This window comes from Periplaneta americana, chromosome 7 (assembly GCF_040183065.1).
Source record: "Periplaneta americana isolate PAMFEO1 chromosome 7, P.americana_PAMFEO1_priV1, whole genome shotgun sequence".
NCBI lineage: Eukaryota > Metazoa > Arthropoda > Insecta > Blattodea > Blattidae > Periplaneta > Periplaneta americana.
Window position 1 is genome coordinate 79,357,943 of NC_091123.1, and position 18,689 is coordinate 79,376,631.

General features: G+C 36.2%; 1 protein-coding gene and 1 long non-coding RNA gene across 2 annotated transcripts in view; one reads left to right on the forward strand and one right to left on the reverse strand.

Annotated features, from left to right (window-relative positions):
- LOC138703217 (POU domain protein 2-like) overlaps window positions 1-18,689 on the reverse strand; it is a 2,136,291-nt gene that overhangs the window by 1,885,891 nt on the left and 231,711 nt on the right. The gene's annotated exons all lie outside the window — the stretch shown is intronic.
- Window positions 9,748-13,195, forward strand: LOC138703215 (uncharacterized). The gene is made up of 3 exons (XR_011333002.1): window positions 9,748-12,339; window positions 12,578-12,640; window positions 13,097-13,195. It is a non-coding gene; the product is annotated as an uncharacterized lncRNA (long non-coding RNA).

Sequence of the window (18,689 nt, forward strand, 5' to 3'; positions counted from 1 at the left end):
TTCTGGTTGGATGATCGTCCATCTCTGCTTCGGCATGTGGGCGTGAGGCCAGTAGCCGGCTGGTCGGTCTAAGCCCTTCATGGGCTGTAGCGCCACGGATTATTATTATTATTATTATTATTATTATTATTATTATTATTATTATTATTATTATTATTATTATTATTATTATTATTATGGAAACTGTGCGGGAGGCTTTTGTACATAGTCTTCGAAAGTGGGAATGTCGCCTTGTTGTCTGCAGCGTGACATGTGGAGCACACATCGAGTGTCTTTGAGGTAGGTACAAATATTTTTTAGTTTCTTTTTCTAATGATACCAGTTTCGTATAAATCCGGCAACTGACAGCCACGCTATAGCAGTTTATAACCCTGGAATATTTGTGCGGACACGCTGTATTATAAAATGATTTTAGATCTGTTTTTGAATTGTGATATGACTCAACTGGAGAAAGTATACAGAGCAATGATTTGGATTCTGAATCCACTTTCTAATCTAGTGCCAACATAGAATCCAACACACGATCTGACCTGTGAAGGTCGTTGCAGCTTGCAGCTTCTCTCCGTTTGATGAAGGTTCAGTGAGTCGGTGCCACAGTAAATATTTTGCCGTTGTACCCTCGCCCCGCCGCAGCGGGAGAGCTGTCATCGCGGGGTGCCGCGCCCTTGTAAGCCAACACGTATCATAAGCAGCAGCACTCCAGTATTGTAATTACGTGTTCCTTTCTGCCTTACATATATCAAGCGTGCGCGGGGGTCCATCTCAACACTCCGTGGTACCTGCTCGACCCACTCGCATAAACAATGAGAAGCTTCTGGGTTCGTTCGCTTTGTAACAGATATTCGCGGCCCGCGGCTATGCGTTTTGATTTATCAAGATCGTTAAGTCATTTTATTTATTAGCTCGAAAAGGAGACATTGCGGAGAACAACTGAACTAGTTGCCACCAATACTGCCTTGGTAGTCCGAAATAGCCTCCTCCTTTAATATCTCGGAAGTTCATAAGCATTCCTTCAGACTGATTCTGAAAGACATCAATTAGACATCGGAAGTTAAGGCACTAAAAATGTCATTTTAGGCACCTAAAAAGCTCTAAAAACAACAAAAATAGGGCAATAAAAAGCATTGAAATTATATTGAATCACCCATAATTCATACAGTAAACATCCATAAGACCATAAGTAACTTAAACCACGCTGGAAAAGTAGTTTCTCTGTTCTATAGACTTGTTTCACTGGTACAGGGACATCATTTTATTTTTACTTCAATTTTTATTGTACCTGAGTTTTTGAATGTACTTCACTCCCACCCCTTCTACTAATGAAGTTCAACCGTCCTCCACACAGATCCAAGATCGCATATACAGGCATAATAGCCTTACGGTCATAGTAAACAGTACGTTCCAAAAATATGTTCGCATTTTCCAGTGATGAAAGAGCTTCCAATATTGAATAATTTTCGGACAGGTACTGTCGTCCATTTGCCTACGTCGCATCCCGGTTTCCCCCCCACCAGCTTTTATTCGCCAGCTAGTGGCTGGGCTGTCTTACCTCTTTTCTGAAAACATTAATTTCTGTTAGGAATTGGACGTCTACGTAATATTATACAACTATTTAAAATAATTTAAATGAAAGGGCCTCGTTATGTAAATAACTGTCACGTGATTTCCTCCCTTTCTACGACCCTACGACAAAACCCCTTGGACGGACAGTAGATAGCATGTCTGAGTAATTTTATCTTTTCGGATCGGGCAGAAGTGAAGATTGAATTTGCAGTACATAAGGTACTCTTTTATAAAGTAGGTACAGAATTATTTCAACATGAGTTACTAGTACGAAGGACGAAACTGGTACTTGAAAATAGGTACAATAGTCTATAGTGCGATAATATGCACACAAGAACTGAAGACTGGTATCGAAATAAACGTCCACCATTTTCAAAAATGTGTTTAAATATCTATATTATGACTATTTTTAAATTTAACTTCATTCTCTATATTGTACGCTAATGTGCTGTAGACAGTATAATATACACTGCATAATGAATACGTCCACATAGACAGCTCAGTTCGTGAGTAAAAACACTCATTGTTAATACTGTACTGTATTTTGATTAAACAAAAACCTAATTGAAATTATCAAACTCAAAAGCGCAATATTTCCTAGTTACGTAAATGGATGAACTACTTTTCTTCCCTCCTATACCTAGTAAAGTGATTTGTTTGTATATTACGCCAGTATCATCGAACTCCAGTCGTGGAAGGGGGTAGCAAACGGCGTTGATCCAGAGGTATAGGCAAGTTAATATTAAAAATGTTAGTAAAAATAAAATGATGTCCCTGTACTTATTCATCCACAACCTCACGTCCATAATTTGAGTTACAATAAACAACAAGCAACTTATCAAGATTAACGCACAAACTTCTGACACGTTTATTGGACAAAATCAGTGTGACGATGATTAATGTAACAATAATGAGACGTCGGTAGAGCCGCGAAGTCCCATCAGTAAGCACCGTCTTTGTCCACCACAAATTATAGTTGGACTCAGGGGGATTCGAAACCGGGTTATCAGCGTAGAAATCCAGCGCTTCATGTGTTCGACTAATAACTGATATTTGATGTTGTTTAGTTAACCGTACGATGACAGGTTTGAACGCCACAAGTGACACCAATAACGCATCACTCATGAGGCAACTAAGCCAGGAATTAATGAATGGGTTAGGTCAGTGCTGGAGTCAGGTAGCAGTGCAGCTTAAGGGCAAGGTCGATTCCGGAGTAAGCGAAACAACAACAAAATTGATGAAGAAAAAATTATGTCACGGCCTTTATGCTACAAAAACATGACGACCAAATAGCTTTTTGATGACAATAGAGTAAATCTATAGGGCCGTGATCGGAAACGAGAACGGGTAAATTGAAAGTTCGTCAACCTCACGTTCCCGTTTCCGAGCTCCGGGAAGCTTCTCGTTAATTGTGAATGCTCACATTTAAATGTATGTATTTTTTTAAATTTTTCCGTTCTCGTTCTCGTTGTCGTTTCCATTCCTGGTTTATCGTGGACCAGGCTTAAGTTGTTTTTCGCGCCCTCTCTCTTGCTCCTTTCACTATTCATGGAATATGGATTATGTATACACGTGAATTTAAAAATACACTACACTACGGTGGTCAATTCTTCCCCATTCCAATTATGTTATATCACAGTCTAGTATATAGTCACGAAGCTTGCGTTGTGAGGATGCTAGGAACAATAGACTGTGCCTGTACTATTTTGCATTGTCTGTAATGAGGCAATAGTAGCGATCCTAGTGGTTAGCAACTATCTATGGATGCATATTTACTACGTATTAAGCTTCGTGACTGTATATACTAGACTGTGGTTGTATTATGTAATCAAAACACGTTGGTTACCATGAATGGTTTCTATGGTTATCTATCTGGTTGCCATAGAGCTATAAATGAAGCATATACATACCTGTAATACGAATTATACACAAAGATGTAATAAAAGTACTGAAGTTGCAGTTTTTAGGCAGATCTGTAGTAGGAAAAAACATGAGCTCATACACAATTAACGATTTCCAGAGAGACGCAATTCATTCTGCTACAATAACCACAACAGTTTTAGGTCTACAATTACAGTAAATTGCAAACTATTTTGACAATCTATACTACTCTTAAGAGATTGTTAGTTCATTCAGAATAAGTTGAAGGCCGAAATTTAAATAGTAATGGAAGTCCCAGGATGTTACCAAGAAGATGGTAAACCTCAACTGTAAACTGTATACTTGAAAATTACATGACATGACCCCGGAGGGAAATTCTCTCAAGAGGAGAGTTGTCTCCGATTTCACTAGATAAACTACTACTCCTCTTTAAGCAGTACGAAACATTTTCCGACTTGGGGTTTAAAAAAACGCTTTATCTTCGCTCTACATGTTATATCACTCACTAGGGACTTGTATACATCACTCAAGATCGCACCCTCAGACGAAATATCTGCAGGCAACAACGGACTGCAAAATAATCTCTCAGAAATCCTTGTATAAATACTATGTATGTATTTATTTACACTGCAAGTGGGCATGCACCCGGTGGCAGTGGTATACACAATATAAACAATAAACAATAAAGAAATGATAAACAATATTTACAATACACAATAGTTATACAATACACAATGCAACAATGAATCTAGTATAAAGCGAAATTTCTGAATAACTTCCTATGTTCAAGAAAATACAATATCATAGGCCTATATACATACTTAAGGCAAACATTCATCCTCTCAATATCTGCCCCCGCCTAAATGCACGCGCGCAGACACAAGCATACACAAAAGACATACACACACACAAGTTGTATTGCGTGCACCTAACAGAACTCCGTACTCGTAGCAAGGATTGCTGTGTGGTATGTAGCTTGTTTATACACCCGAAAGTTGAAGCGCGGTTCACAGGAAAAAGGTTCTGTCGATAACTGCACTGGTCAACAAAATTAAATATTTTTTTAAGATAAATAATGGATGATTCTTATATCATTTTTCGTGCTGATTTCAGATCTGCTTTCAAAATGTTTATATCACCTAGGATTTTTTAGTAATTACCTATATTAAATGTACCTAAGACTTTTCTAGTATTGTTACATTGTAACATTTTATCTAAAATCATATTTATTTACTTAAAATCTTTGTGAAATATATTTTAGGCTATACTTCACTTGAGAAACATCTCTTTTGAGCGTCCAGCAGTAGTCTGAAGATTATTTGGGCTCCATTTTTCCTGCAGAGCGTTTCCATTTCAGAAAAATCTTGATGAAAACGCTCCCCATGTTCGTCGCGCGATGTCCGAAGGTTTTGAGAAAAGAAATATATATATATATATATATATATATATATATATATATATATATATGAGAATCCAAGAAGTTATTTAGAGAGATACATGACACCCCATCACGTTATAGTTGTGAATCAGCTCGCAGAAAAGTTCTCTGTAATCTTCTGATGTGTGCTTCCTACTAAGTAACGACCTGTTGAAAGATTCTTAGGTTCCCGGCATATTATTGGGCATATGACCGGATCCTTTTAGCTAACCAGTTAGACTAATAGAATTACATGGAGCACAAGAGACAATTCCTGTCCTCATCTATAATGCATAAAAAGAACACTCGCAAGCTCTTTTAACTAGTGTAGTAAAATTCACCTTGTGCTTTCCAAGTTAATTAACCACAAACATAACAAAATTGTTTCTGATTTACACAGTACTTAGAGGTATGTTTCACTTCATGAGATACTTTTACCACACTTAAAATTAGGACAAAGAAAACACGGGTTATGAAACTTGTTTCATGAGTGTAAGTTCCAACTCAACTGAGAATTAATACTAATCTCGCAGTCTTATGAGTAGACTTCGGACTTTTAGGTCCTAAAAATCTTAAATTAGGTACCTAATATAGGTTCTATCACAAATCAAAATAGATTCTAAAATTACAAAAATAGGTGAACAAAAATTACATTATTTCATTTCCGATTACAAGTTAGCCGAAACATTTGACATTATTTCATTGTACAGCTGTCAAAAGAAAAAGTGGCCGCTCTCCTGGAACGAAGTTCCCTTTGGGTATATTCGCTATAATTCGGAGACAGGCAATGTTACATGTTGTTGGACCACGTTGCCTGATATCTACAGTTATAATTGAAGTATTCATTCTGTGATTCGATAGGGTAATGGTAGCGTTCAGGCCTCTTATTCATGAGGTCCTGCGTTCGATTACAACCTCGTGCTTTTTATGTTCTTTTTTGTTATGTTTTTGAGAGAGACAAACTATACATAATGGCTCCTTTCTCTTTTACGATTATTTTAGTAATTAACATCAGGTTCATTAATATATTATGTCATGACTTTATCATTATGATATTGTGGCTGCAAATGGAGAGAAAAACGATTTTATTCTCAATAAAAATATCTTTCGTGGCATAAACAAAACAAATTTACTGGCGTCGGCCTTAAAACATTCATACAATTAAGCGTTCAAAAAACAAAACAAAAAACCCCAAAATTCAATATTTAGTCTATCTTCCTCTTATCTCGATCATCTTGCAGTCGAGTGGGCATGGAATCGACTAGTCTTTGCAAATAGCGACTGTTCTTAGACACGATATTCCAGGCATTCTGAACATACCCACATACATAAGTGTTCTGTCCATGGGCAGGTCTTTCATTGCAAACCCAGCAATCTCCAATCTTTCCTATTTTCTGCCTTCCTCTTAGTCTCCGCATATGATCCACATATCCTAATGTCTTCTATTATTCTTTTCAACCAGAGACCCAACCAATTCCTTTTTCTCTTTCTAATCAGTTTCAGCATCATTCTTTCTTCACTCACTTTTTCAAACACAATTTTATTTCTTATTCTGTCTGTTCACTTCACACGCACCGTTCGTCACCACATCCACATTTCAAATGCTTCAATTCGTTTCTCTTCATTTCGTCGTAATGTCCATGTTCCTTCCCCATACAATGCCACACTCCACACAAAGCACTTCACTAGTCTCTTCGTTAGTTCTTTTTCCAGAGGTCCGCAGAAGATCCTTCTTCTTCTATTAAAAGCTTCATTTGTTTATGTTTGCAGTTTTTCTTGGGAAGGATAGGCCTAAATGCGGTAACATCCCGTTGCTTTCCGCACACCACTATCTCTTTCGCATCTTATTAAATTCCAGGGGACCCAAGCATGGAGATGAGGAGAGTGGATTTGACTAATTGGGCCCTCCGGACTTCACCGAAAGTCACGGCAAGAGTTAAATATTAATTCTATCAGGATGTTTGACCCGATCAGAGACCGGGAAATCTCAATTAGCCTTTGCCCCCCGCATCCTGGACTAGCTTCTACGAATCATCAGAAAATCTTAGAGTGTGATTGGGCCAATTTTTCCGAAAATGTTTCCACACTTTTGCCCTCGTAGCTCAGCGGACGAACGTCGAAATTTAGATGTCAACGTCTCAGGTTCAATTCCTCGTTACTCCTTTTCATTTTATTGTGGTTCAAGATAGTATAATGTAATAATACAAAAAGAAAAACTAATACCAGTATTATGCAACTGGATTTTTCGAAACCTAACATTAAATTTATGTTATTTATATCGCTAAAGAACGATTACAATATAAATAACTAGAATATTATTTATACAGTATCACTAAAGAACGATAACAGAATATAAATGATAAATATCGGTTTGTTTAATTAATATAAGATATTATATAATACTTATTTAATTATCTAAATAAAATAACCTATTGTACAAAGAAGGATGGTTATTTGTGTTATAATAATTACTTACATAAAATACAGATTATTTATATTAGCGAAAGAAGAATAACAATATAAATAACTTGAATATTATTTTATAATGCTAATGAAGGAAAACAGAATATAAATAATAACTTGAATATTATCTATATCGCTAAAGAACGATAACAATATAAAAAACGTGAATATTATTCATATCGGAATTTCACAAATTTATTACAGATATATTTAAGAAATTGTAGAAGAATAGTAATTAGTAACAGTGTCCTATTTAGTCTTCTTGGAGCCAAATTTGTAACTTTTAAAAGTGTGGTTACTATGTTGAAGTGTATGTGTTGTAACGGATGCTTGATTTGTTATGTATGTGAGTCAGTTATGTGATGCTTGATGTCGTCGCAATGTCGTAATTATAGTTTGATTGTGTTTGTATGACTATTGTGTATTAATTTATGATGTATGGTACGGAAGGCTGCGTATTTGTGTTATAGAAGTGTTACGTATGTGTGTTGTTAATGTTTTTGTATGTTTCAAATTGATACCTGATATTTATTTTGCAATCGCAATGCCTAATTTACGGTTTGTTTATGTTTTGTTTACATCGCGTAAGCTAATTTAATTTTCTTTTCTATTTCTCTTTATGCTTATCTTTTTTTGTGTATGAAACTATAGCCCTAACATACATATGTAAAATAGGGCTAACCACCATTGGAGGTACAATAATAAAAATTGTTATTCATATCGTTATAAAACGGTAACAGAATACAAATGATGACTTGAATTTTATTCATATCTCTAAAGAACGATAACAAAATATAAATAACGTGATATCCATAAAGAACGATAACTGAATATAAATGATAATTTGAATAGCATTTACATCGCTAAAGAACGATTAAAAAATAAAATGAAAACTTGAAGAAGGCCCGAACCCACAACCTTTGAATCACTAAACAAGCACTCCACCGCTGGCCTACGAGGCGCAGACATGGAACACTTTCATAGTTCGGGAACTGCTTGTACAAGCACATGCATCGTGTAACATCGCCGCGACCCGAAGTGGACTTTGAAAATATTCGCTGTTCACGAGTGCAGCCACTTTTTTTTTTTGACAGCTGTACATGTCCATAATTAGAACCAGAGTAAACAACTAACACCTTTTCTAAGTTTTCCATTGAGAAATTGTATCGCTTCTCAGATAACACCATCTTATATGCCGAAAATGATGACGCCAGAGAATATTTAAATGTTGGTATTAGATGCAAGGGAACAGCACATTCATGTTCAGGTGTTTTGCCAGCCAAGATGTAAGCAACTGTGCGGAGAACTGTCAGTCCTGGGTTTTTTTTGAAGCACTGATTTGAGTTTTTCAGAAACTTTTTCACCAACATAACCAGGAACCAAGTTGATTTTTTCTGTCAACTCTTCTATCAATCCCAGTTGCGTGTAGACCGGTTTGCCTGAAGACTCTAGAGCATTAATAATGGGGACCAGAAATACATAATGTGATTTGATGAATGCAACATCCCGGGCAATTGTTGGGTCCTGCAGAGGTTTTTTAGCTGAAGTAATGCTCACAGCATCCTCCCCTAACGAACTATGCTGCGATTGTTGTCAAGGCACGACTGGCATACAGAATTACACAGCGTTTTCATATTACCAACTGTAGAAATTGGAAAATGTAGAATTAGGTAAAAATAGTTTCTTACGTAAAATTAGGTATTTTTAGGTTGTATAGGAACATATATTTCCATAATTCGTATATATATATATAATATATATATATATATATATATATATACAACTTTTCTTCTCTATATATCATGAGGAACAAAATAGGTTTTTACCTAAAATCCGAGGTCTACTTATGAGGAATAAAATTAATTTTTATGAATTCTGACTTCACAGATAACAGTTATCTGAAGTTATAGATCAGTTGTTAAAGCAATAAACTGAAATATTTGAAATATATTCTTTCCATTAGCATGTTAAGGACTGTACACAGCAATAAAATAAATAATTTTTTGTAAAATTACAAAAAAAATTGGTGGATGGTAGAAAAACTCTGACTTCATTTTTGGAATCAGCATATGACATTACATAAGAAACAGCAAAAATTGTACATTTAACAAAATCATTGTTGACCAGTGCTATTAATAGTTGAAAGTTACACCCATTGCCTATTTATGGGAAACTTAAGATTTTTGACCTCGGTAACAAAAGTAGGTGATGCAATCAAGACCACTATCGGGAGAAGACCGCTATTATTATTATTATTATTATTATTATTATTATTTTTTTTTTTTTTTTTTTTTCCCCGTTCTTTAAATTATTAAGAAATAAACGAAATTCACATTCACTTCGGCTTGAATCAAGGTTCTTCCACTCTAATAAAGCTAATTCATATACATAAGTAGTAAGGAAATGAAGCTGACGTCAAGGGTCGGAGGGTATGGAGGGTCGGAGGGGGCGTGGCCAAAGGAGGGGTGGGGAAGGGGGCGTGACCAAATGAGGGGTGAGGGGAAACGGGGTGTGACCAAAAGAGAGATAGGGGAAAGGGGGCGTGGTCAAAGGAGGGATAAGGGGAGCTGGTTTGTGATTGGTGAATGGGGATTTGCAAGCGAGTGGTGTGGGAAAGCGATTGACGAATGAGCATGGAGAGAATGTGAGAGGGAGGAGTTTTGGTTCCATGTGAGAGTGAAAGGTGTGTTACATAAGATCCAAGGCCAACCTCTCGACATGTGTTGAGGTCCGTTGTTTGTAATTCACCTTGAACCAAATGTGAAAGTGGAAGCGCGACGTGTTGACACATGACAAGGTGAACAACACCTCGACACGTGTCGTGTATTCGGCGTACACCGGCTGACCTTCCGCAGCCCAACCGGTTGAAGAGAAAGTTCAGTTGCAAAAGAGTTTTTTGCTCCACGTCACTGGTATAAAAGCGGAAGAATTCGGGTTGTATATAGTTGTATCATGGATCCATTAGCTACATTATCAAGCATTAGTGTTGGGGAGTACACAAGAATAAGCAATATTGGGACGTTAACTCCCAACAAAGAGTATATTTTGAAAAAGCTAAGAAAATTAAACACTATAAACGGTCCGGTGATAGTGGCAGATTTAGAAGACTTATCTGTTTTCCTCCCCAAACGGTTTACGAACCTATCTGAAGCGGTTCTCAATGAAATAACGTCTGATTCAAAGATATTGTTGGTGTACCGAGGGTTGGTGCCGATTGGCAGAGGGAGTAAAACGATCCATAAAGTGGACTTCAAAAGAAGTGAATAGCGGAGAGGTAAGTAGAAATGAATACGATTATACAAATATGTTAGTATCACCAAGTGTGTTAGAAATATGTACTATTTTAAGTTAGGTAATAAGTTGTAAATGTTGAGTTGATATGATGAGATATGGATGATGTGTTGAGATAATGCTACATGTCTCGGAACTACGAATCCAATTACTTACAACATAATGGTTAACCCTGACATGGAACAGACACGTGTGGAAATTTAAGTTAGGTGAAAGTCAGGCAATGCGTGAACTCCTGCATCTGCGTGCATGCGAGAGAGGTGAGAAAAAAGCGAAAGTATTTGGACACGCGTACTAATGTAGTTAGGTAATATGTTGCTTAAGGGGGTTAGACAGGACAGGAGCCCCTTCGCTGTCAGAGGTACAAGATGAATTATTTTAGGAGAAAAAAAAAACAATACCTGTCTGGGTGAGAGTTGGGGATTAACCTTGAATGAGCCCCGAAACACGTGGAGGAAACTCGTATAAATAGGATGCTGTACATTTCATAGGAATACAGTGCAAGAATGGATTTTAAAGTCCATTGCAGGTTATATCACAATGAAATGTGTAACGGTACGATTCACACAATACGATGTATAAATCCAGGAGTGCTGGAACTAGGACTGCAAATTTATGACTGTGCAGCAACGTGCTATGTCTATCGATTACAGCAGTTGGAGGCGAATGTAAGTACACTACATATTTTAATCATCGAAGTCTCATATTTATTGCTTCATTAACGTACTTGTACACATGTATCTGCTTACCATACACAGAACCAATATAAGTTCATTGAATAGTTTAATTAATATTTTATTTTTGTTTCATTATCTCGTGTATGTTTATTTATATGTTTTTGTGTTGTGATTATCATGATAGCATCATTAATAATGTGATGTATAAATCTAATGCATGATTTTTATCAAAGTGTACATCATTAATTACATTAATCAATGCATCAAATTTATGTTTTTTGTAATCATTTAACTAGATTGTGGGCTTATTTTCATTTAATTGTTGTATTTACATAAGAATTACTCTGACAAACGATGTAAATTCATTCATGTTTTTCTAACTAGATTGTAGACCTCATTTCCGTGTTTGCGTGTTAATCAGCGTTTGCTCATGCTCTAACAAATGTTACTTTACTGTTATTATTTCATTGTTCATGATAGCGTTGTTAATAATGTGATGCATAAATCTAACGCATGATTCCTATCAAAGTACACTTATTTTATTTACATAAACAGTGATGCAGAACCGAGAGAGTTTGAGACTTCCATTGAGGAGGTCACGGGTTCAAATTCCATCACCAACCATAAAGACGGCTACCAGTTAACATGCGCTCATTTAATAACTGGGGGGCGTAGTTCAATTGGTAGAGCGTTCGCTTAGAAAGTGTAAGGTTCCGGGATCGATACCCGACACCTCCAAAAGATTTTATTTTATCGATAGAAATACTCCGACGTAGCTCAATTGGTAGAGCATTCGCTCAGAAAGTGTAAGGTTCCGGGATCGATAACCGACACCTACAAAAGTTTTTATTTTATCGATAGAAATACTCCGATAAATGATATAAATCCATGTATCAAATTTTAACTAGATAGTATTTTCATTTAATTGTTGTATGTTAATCACGCTTCAACAAATATTACTTTATGTATTAATTATTTTCACAGATGGCAGCCGGAGCAGAGGCACCTGCAAACAACACACCAGTAGAGATGCCTCGCCATAATCATGTAAGTTCATTGGATATGTTAATCATACTTAAATATGTTAAAGCGGTTGCTCATGCTCTAACAATAAGGTTCCGGGATCGATACCCGACACCTCCAAAAGTTTTTATTTTATCGATGGAAATACTCCGATAAATGATATAAATCCATGTATCAAATTTTAACTAGATAGTATTTTCATTTAGTTGTGTGTTAATCACGCTTCAACAAATATTACTTCATGTATTAATTATTTTCACAGATGGCAGCCGTAGCAGAGGCACCTCCAAACAACACACCAGTAGAGATGCCTCGCCATAATCATGTAAGTTCAATGGATATGTTAATCACACTTAAATATTTTTGAGCGGTTGCTCATGCTCTAACAAATGTTACTTTATTGTGGGCTTATTTTCATTTAATTGTTGTAATTACATGACGTTCCTGTGCTCATAATTTACCCATACTACTCGTTTCCCAATGTTTCTTAAACTAATATTTATGTACCTAATTTCATTTTAATTTATTTTATTTACGTAAACAATGGTGCAGAATCGACAGAGTTTGAGACTCGCATTGAGTAGGTCATGGGTTCAAATTCCGTGGTCGACCATAGAGACAACTGTCAGATTGGAAATTTACATGTCATCACCGCCTCAATTACCAATACGATAAACCACTCCTATGTGATTTTTGTTAATCAAAATTTTACCTGGTTTCATTAATTACGTTCACAGATGTCAACTAATTTATTTTATGTAATGACTTGTTGTTTTCACAGATGCTCCGGCCTGAGACGCCGCACATGGAGATGGACAGAAGGATTGGGGAAGAGGGGAGGGAAGAGGCATGCTCCTGTGGTGAATGTAATGTAATTACCATTGAATAATAAAAAAAAACATTGAATATAATGAGTTATTATTTCGAAAGTGAAATCACATTCCTTATCACTGAGCAAGAAACCTGTCCTTATTTCCATCTTGGGGGACTTAGGATCGGGGTAAAAGAAAAGAGTAATAAAAGCAAATAATGGTTATATATTGATTACAATGCAACAAATACAGTTCCAGAAAACAGTACCAAATGAATTGTCTCTTTTCCACAAACACACTCACAATCAGTCATATGTGATACTTCTTAAAAGCACTATAATTAACATAACCACTAAGCATTGTAATTAACATAACCACTATTCCACAATAGTCCATGATGATATGCTGTCAACCAATTCAACGAGTTTGATGGTATGACGTGAGGAGGTGGTTTGAACAGCTGCACATTCCCGGCGAGATGGTGAGTTCCTTTACAGAAAGATTATTCGTCCCGGCTTCGTGGAAACCTTGTACATCAATTATCATAATGGACATCCTGAAACAAAATAAGAACAGTGTAGAATGAGACCTAATGTAAATTGTATAATATTACGGAGAAAAGTAACACATACTTACTTTTTTTTTTTTGTTACATCACTGTTTGCACCAGGTTTGTGAGGGGTGTATAGTTTACGAGGCAATCGTGTAGAATAAGACAATATGCAGCAGTATTTGCTGCTATATTAGCATTTGCCAATATGTCAACACGTATATTTACTGCTCCTAGTTTTATTTCATCGTGTTGTTTAGAGCAATCAATGACGAAAAGTGGCGCTTTTTCGATGAAATCTTTTCTCGATAGCAGTGGATTGTTTGGTTTGTTGTAATATGAATTTTGAAATTTGCTGTATAATTCATATAATAGAGCCACTTTACCATTCTCAATATCCAGATTTAGATTATTGTATGGGTAGAATTCATCATTCAAATATACTCTCACGTCAGCAATATTACAATGATCAAAGACACTGTTATCCTTGTCAATCCCGTTTCTGTTTGTTTGAAATCCAATTATAACATATCTTGGTTTCCGAAGTTTGGTAGTAGTTGTAACATTCCACATAATCTGTTTAGTTGCAGGTATTGGTGGATATTCAAACAACTGCCATGAGCGAAATGGAATGCTAAGCGGTCTATCACTTCTCAGTATCTCTAAAAGTCGAAGTCTTTCAGAATCAGAGACTGTAATTAGAGGCATGTTCCAATGAATTCTTGTTAACGTGACCTTGCAATTCTCACCCATTCGAGCATTAATAGAGTCTTTTGCTCGTACAAGTATGAGTTCCAATTGCGCATTTATTATGATATCTTTAAAATCTTCAGCAAATCCGAGAAGAGTTTTCAGAGGGACGCAAACGTTGAATTTAGTATTGGTAACAATATCAACATCCTTAGTGGGATGGATCCAACCGCTGTTTCCAAGCATGTTAGATTCAAATGTATTCAGAGAAATCAAATTCTTCATCGTTGACGTAATGCCTGCGTTTTTAACGCTGTCAATAAGCTGCCCATTAAGTTCCAATCGTATACTTTCGAACAAAAATGCCATAGCATTGTTAACCAATTTCGCACTAGTTGGCGTACCCTCAGCTTTTGTAATGCTACCTTCAATAACAATACAACTCTCACAAGGAAGCATGTATACATTTTCACTTTTAATACGAATATTGATTGAGTCATTTTCATTGATGGCTGAAGGATTCTGTGGGAGAAAGGAATGCGTTTCTTTTTTCACTATTCTCTCCTCAAATATTGGCGATTTAGTAACATTTAAGGGATCCATCGTCGCTTTACTTTATATCCGTATTTTGTGAGTAAGTGTACTGAGCGAGATGTCAATCTCTTGGTTTCAGAAGTTGAACTAACGTGTTCAGTTGATGTGTTAGTCCTGATATAGAAGTTTTGAGGGAATTGTAATCCCATCTTTTTCGAAGATGTAATTCTAGAGTAATAGTCTCACCCCTAAAATCAATCAATCTTCCGTCTTGATCCAGTATTCTAATAGTAATATTATCAATGTATTTAGTATTTATTTTGAAATATCGAACGTCGAATGGCTTGTCAGACAAGTGGAAACCTGGGTCAACATTTACAATTAAAGAATGAATTGCATGTGTTGATTGACTGTTTAAAAATGAGCTCCCAGTTAAATTACATTCTATTCTTATAAGAGTGACAGGAAATATGTTAGCTGGGTAATCGGATATGTGTTTATGGACAGCTTCAAGTTTTTTCGATTTAAATCCCAGTATTTTACCTATTGAATCGGGAGCGGTGAAATCAATTTCATGTTGACAATAAATTTGTGTGTGTAATGTGTTATTATTTGCTACTAATTCAAAGGCGATCGGTCGCGTGTGATTGTCTTTGATCATCATTGCATGAGATATATATTTATTGATATCATCGATTTCATACGTTCCCGTGGGTAATGTAATTGTTTTACTTTCCTTCGTTGACTTTGTAATATATGTAAATTTGTTATTCCCATCGTTAACATTGGGTATGGTGTTATATGTTGAAAAATTCACGAGGCCAATTTCATACTCTGAATCTTCATCCAATGTGATTGGTGGATGATAGTTACAAGATATCTCTGATGTGTTACCTGTCACCGTGAAAGACATTGTGACAGCATACAAATTGTTACGTTTGCATTTATAGCAAAAATTGAAGAGCTAACTGTCCACATAATTCCGTATTAAACTCTTGATAACGGTTAGTATTATGTTTAATTGTTACACCCCGTAAGTAATTAATTATCTCTACAGGTGGGGGGTGGTCTCCAAACGAATCAAAATAGAATGCTTCATTGTTATTAATTTTATTAAGCGCGACCCAATGCGTTCCGGGTCCCTCATTAGAATCTAAATTAATTACTAATTTTTCTTTATACCATGGTTTCCTTGGCAAAGCATTTCTCATAAATACACCGCGAAAATTTTGTATCCCAAGAAATCGTGCATAATTAAGAATATCAGCATCACTTAGGGTTTTTTTTTAACCGCATTCCCTTACCGCTCTTGTATTGTCTCACATACAAACCCTTTCCTGCCGATGCTTTCTTTGGTGAAATAACTGTTGCAAGTGTTTGTAAACCAGCCAATATTAAAGGGAGAGGTAGCCCACCACCAGTTTTTTTCCCAATTGCAATAGCCTCCATAGTTTTATTATGTCTCATAGATTCTGAAAGTTGCTTTTTATCATTTTTCGCAGAATTTACTGCTTTCGCTATTTGTGCAGCACCACCGGAGAGAGCTCCTAATGCGCTGAGACCTGCGAATATTGGGAACAGAGGGAGAATTCCACCTCTTTTGGACCCCTTTATGACTCGAGGTTTCTTCTTCTTCTTCTTATGCGTATTGTTTTTTCTTTTCATTGCCGCTTTCAACTTGGAGAGTGTCATGTCTCGCTTTCCAGCACCAAAGAAACGTTTAGCACCCATTACTTTGGAGACAAAAAAAGCAGCAGCCCTCTCACTCGGTTTGGCGTCAGATGCAGTTACACGTGCTCGGGCTTTGTCTTGTAACACTTTATCAGCTGCGTGTCTTGATGAAAGATCACTGCTTTGTGCATAAGCAATATCGTGTTCTCGACACGCCTCGTCTAAAGCATTGACGCCCAGTTGACCTTGAAAAATTCTCTTATGCAATTTCGTGCCAGGTCCGCAAAACTGATAGCCTGGTAGATGCAATTCCACTGGTAGCTTGTTGATAATTGTATTTAAAATACCGCGTCCTCTTACGGTACGTTCCCCACCGTGGACAAGCATACTATAAAATAATTTATAAAAAGGTGTTCCTTATATACATATAATGTATTATTCTACAATGTTATGATATTTGTAAAAGCACTTTATACACAATCCAACAAAACACTTTGAACACTGTGTTCGAACAATGCTGTTACACCCTTTTTGCATACATCTCTTTCTCCCTCTAAATGGGATATATTGAACCCAATGATTCATGCAATCATATCGGGATTCTCTGCTATCGTATGTAATCGGGGAACACGTTAGTCGCACATCCAGTTTCTTAGCGTTCATAATTGCAACTGATACGAAAATCATATGTTTGTAACATTATATGGTACCTTGTTGCTTTAAAGCAACAAGTTGTTTTAAAGCAACAAATGGTCGAAAATGGTATCTTGTTGTTTTAAAGCAACAAACGATCGAAAATGGTATCTTGTTGTTTTAAAGCAACAAATGGTTGAAAATAATACCTTGTTGTTTTAAAGCAACAAATGGTTGAAAATAACACCTTGTTGTTTTAAAGCAACAAATGGTTGAAAATAATACCTTGTTGTTTTAAAGCATCGATATGTTGAAAATGATATCTTGTTGCATATATGTCGAAAATTGTATTCATGTTAAAGTATTTAACAGTTGTAATTACACCTGTATCTATCACTGCAGTGTTTGGCAACAATCAAACAACATGCAAGTTGTGAAGCAAACACAAACGTTACCAATTGAAGTTATAGGAGAAAGTGGAAACGATACAAATTACGTACGACACAATGCACTATTTCCCAATCACGTGCGATGTATCATATGTGGTCCAAGCAATGCTGGGAAAACAAACTTGTTGTTAAATTGGATTCTTCATAGCTCTGGATTAAAATTCGAAAATATCTACATCTATTCAAAATCCCTATTCCAGCCAAAATACGAATATTTAGCCAAAGTATTAGAAAAAGTGCCAGAAATAGGACTTTTTAGATATAATGCCAGCGAGGATATTGTACCATTTGAAGACATAAAAGCAAACTCCGTGTTTGTCTTTGACGACATAATGACTGATTCACAAAAGACAATATCGAAATTGTTTAGTATGGGAAGACATAAAAACCTCGATTTATTTTATCTCGGACAGACTTATGCAAAGATTCCCAAGCACCTCATTCGAGACAACTGCAATTTAATTGTTCTTTTCAAACAGGACAGTATGAACCTGAAGCATAGGCCTATATTTGACAATTTTGTCAATCCAGACATGACTTTTGATCGATTTCAAGAAATGTGCTCCGAGTGTTGGAATAATGGTGATCGATGTTTAATCATGAATTTAGAAAGCGAATTACACAAGGGGAGATATCGCAAAGGAATAGATTCCTATATAATATGGAAATGATTACTAGTCTCTTTACTTAGTATCGAGACTTTGAGAAAGTATGAGTATTGACAAATTTGGACGGAGTGTCTACAGAAGAAGAGAAAAAATAATTCTTCGAGAAGATTTCCCACGCGATAGTGATAAAAACTATCTTATTGGCGACGTAAAACTAAAAGGTGTCAAAGCACCGGATGAGCCGGAGGACGCTGCAAATAAACTATACGTGGATAGAGCTATTAAGGAAATTCAACGATATGCCATCGAAAATGATGATAAAATTAAATCGTCTTTGGAAACGTACACGTCAACACTTGTTGACACGACTAGTAGCAATTTTGAAACGCGAATTAAACACTATATTAATGAAACGAATGAACAGACG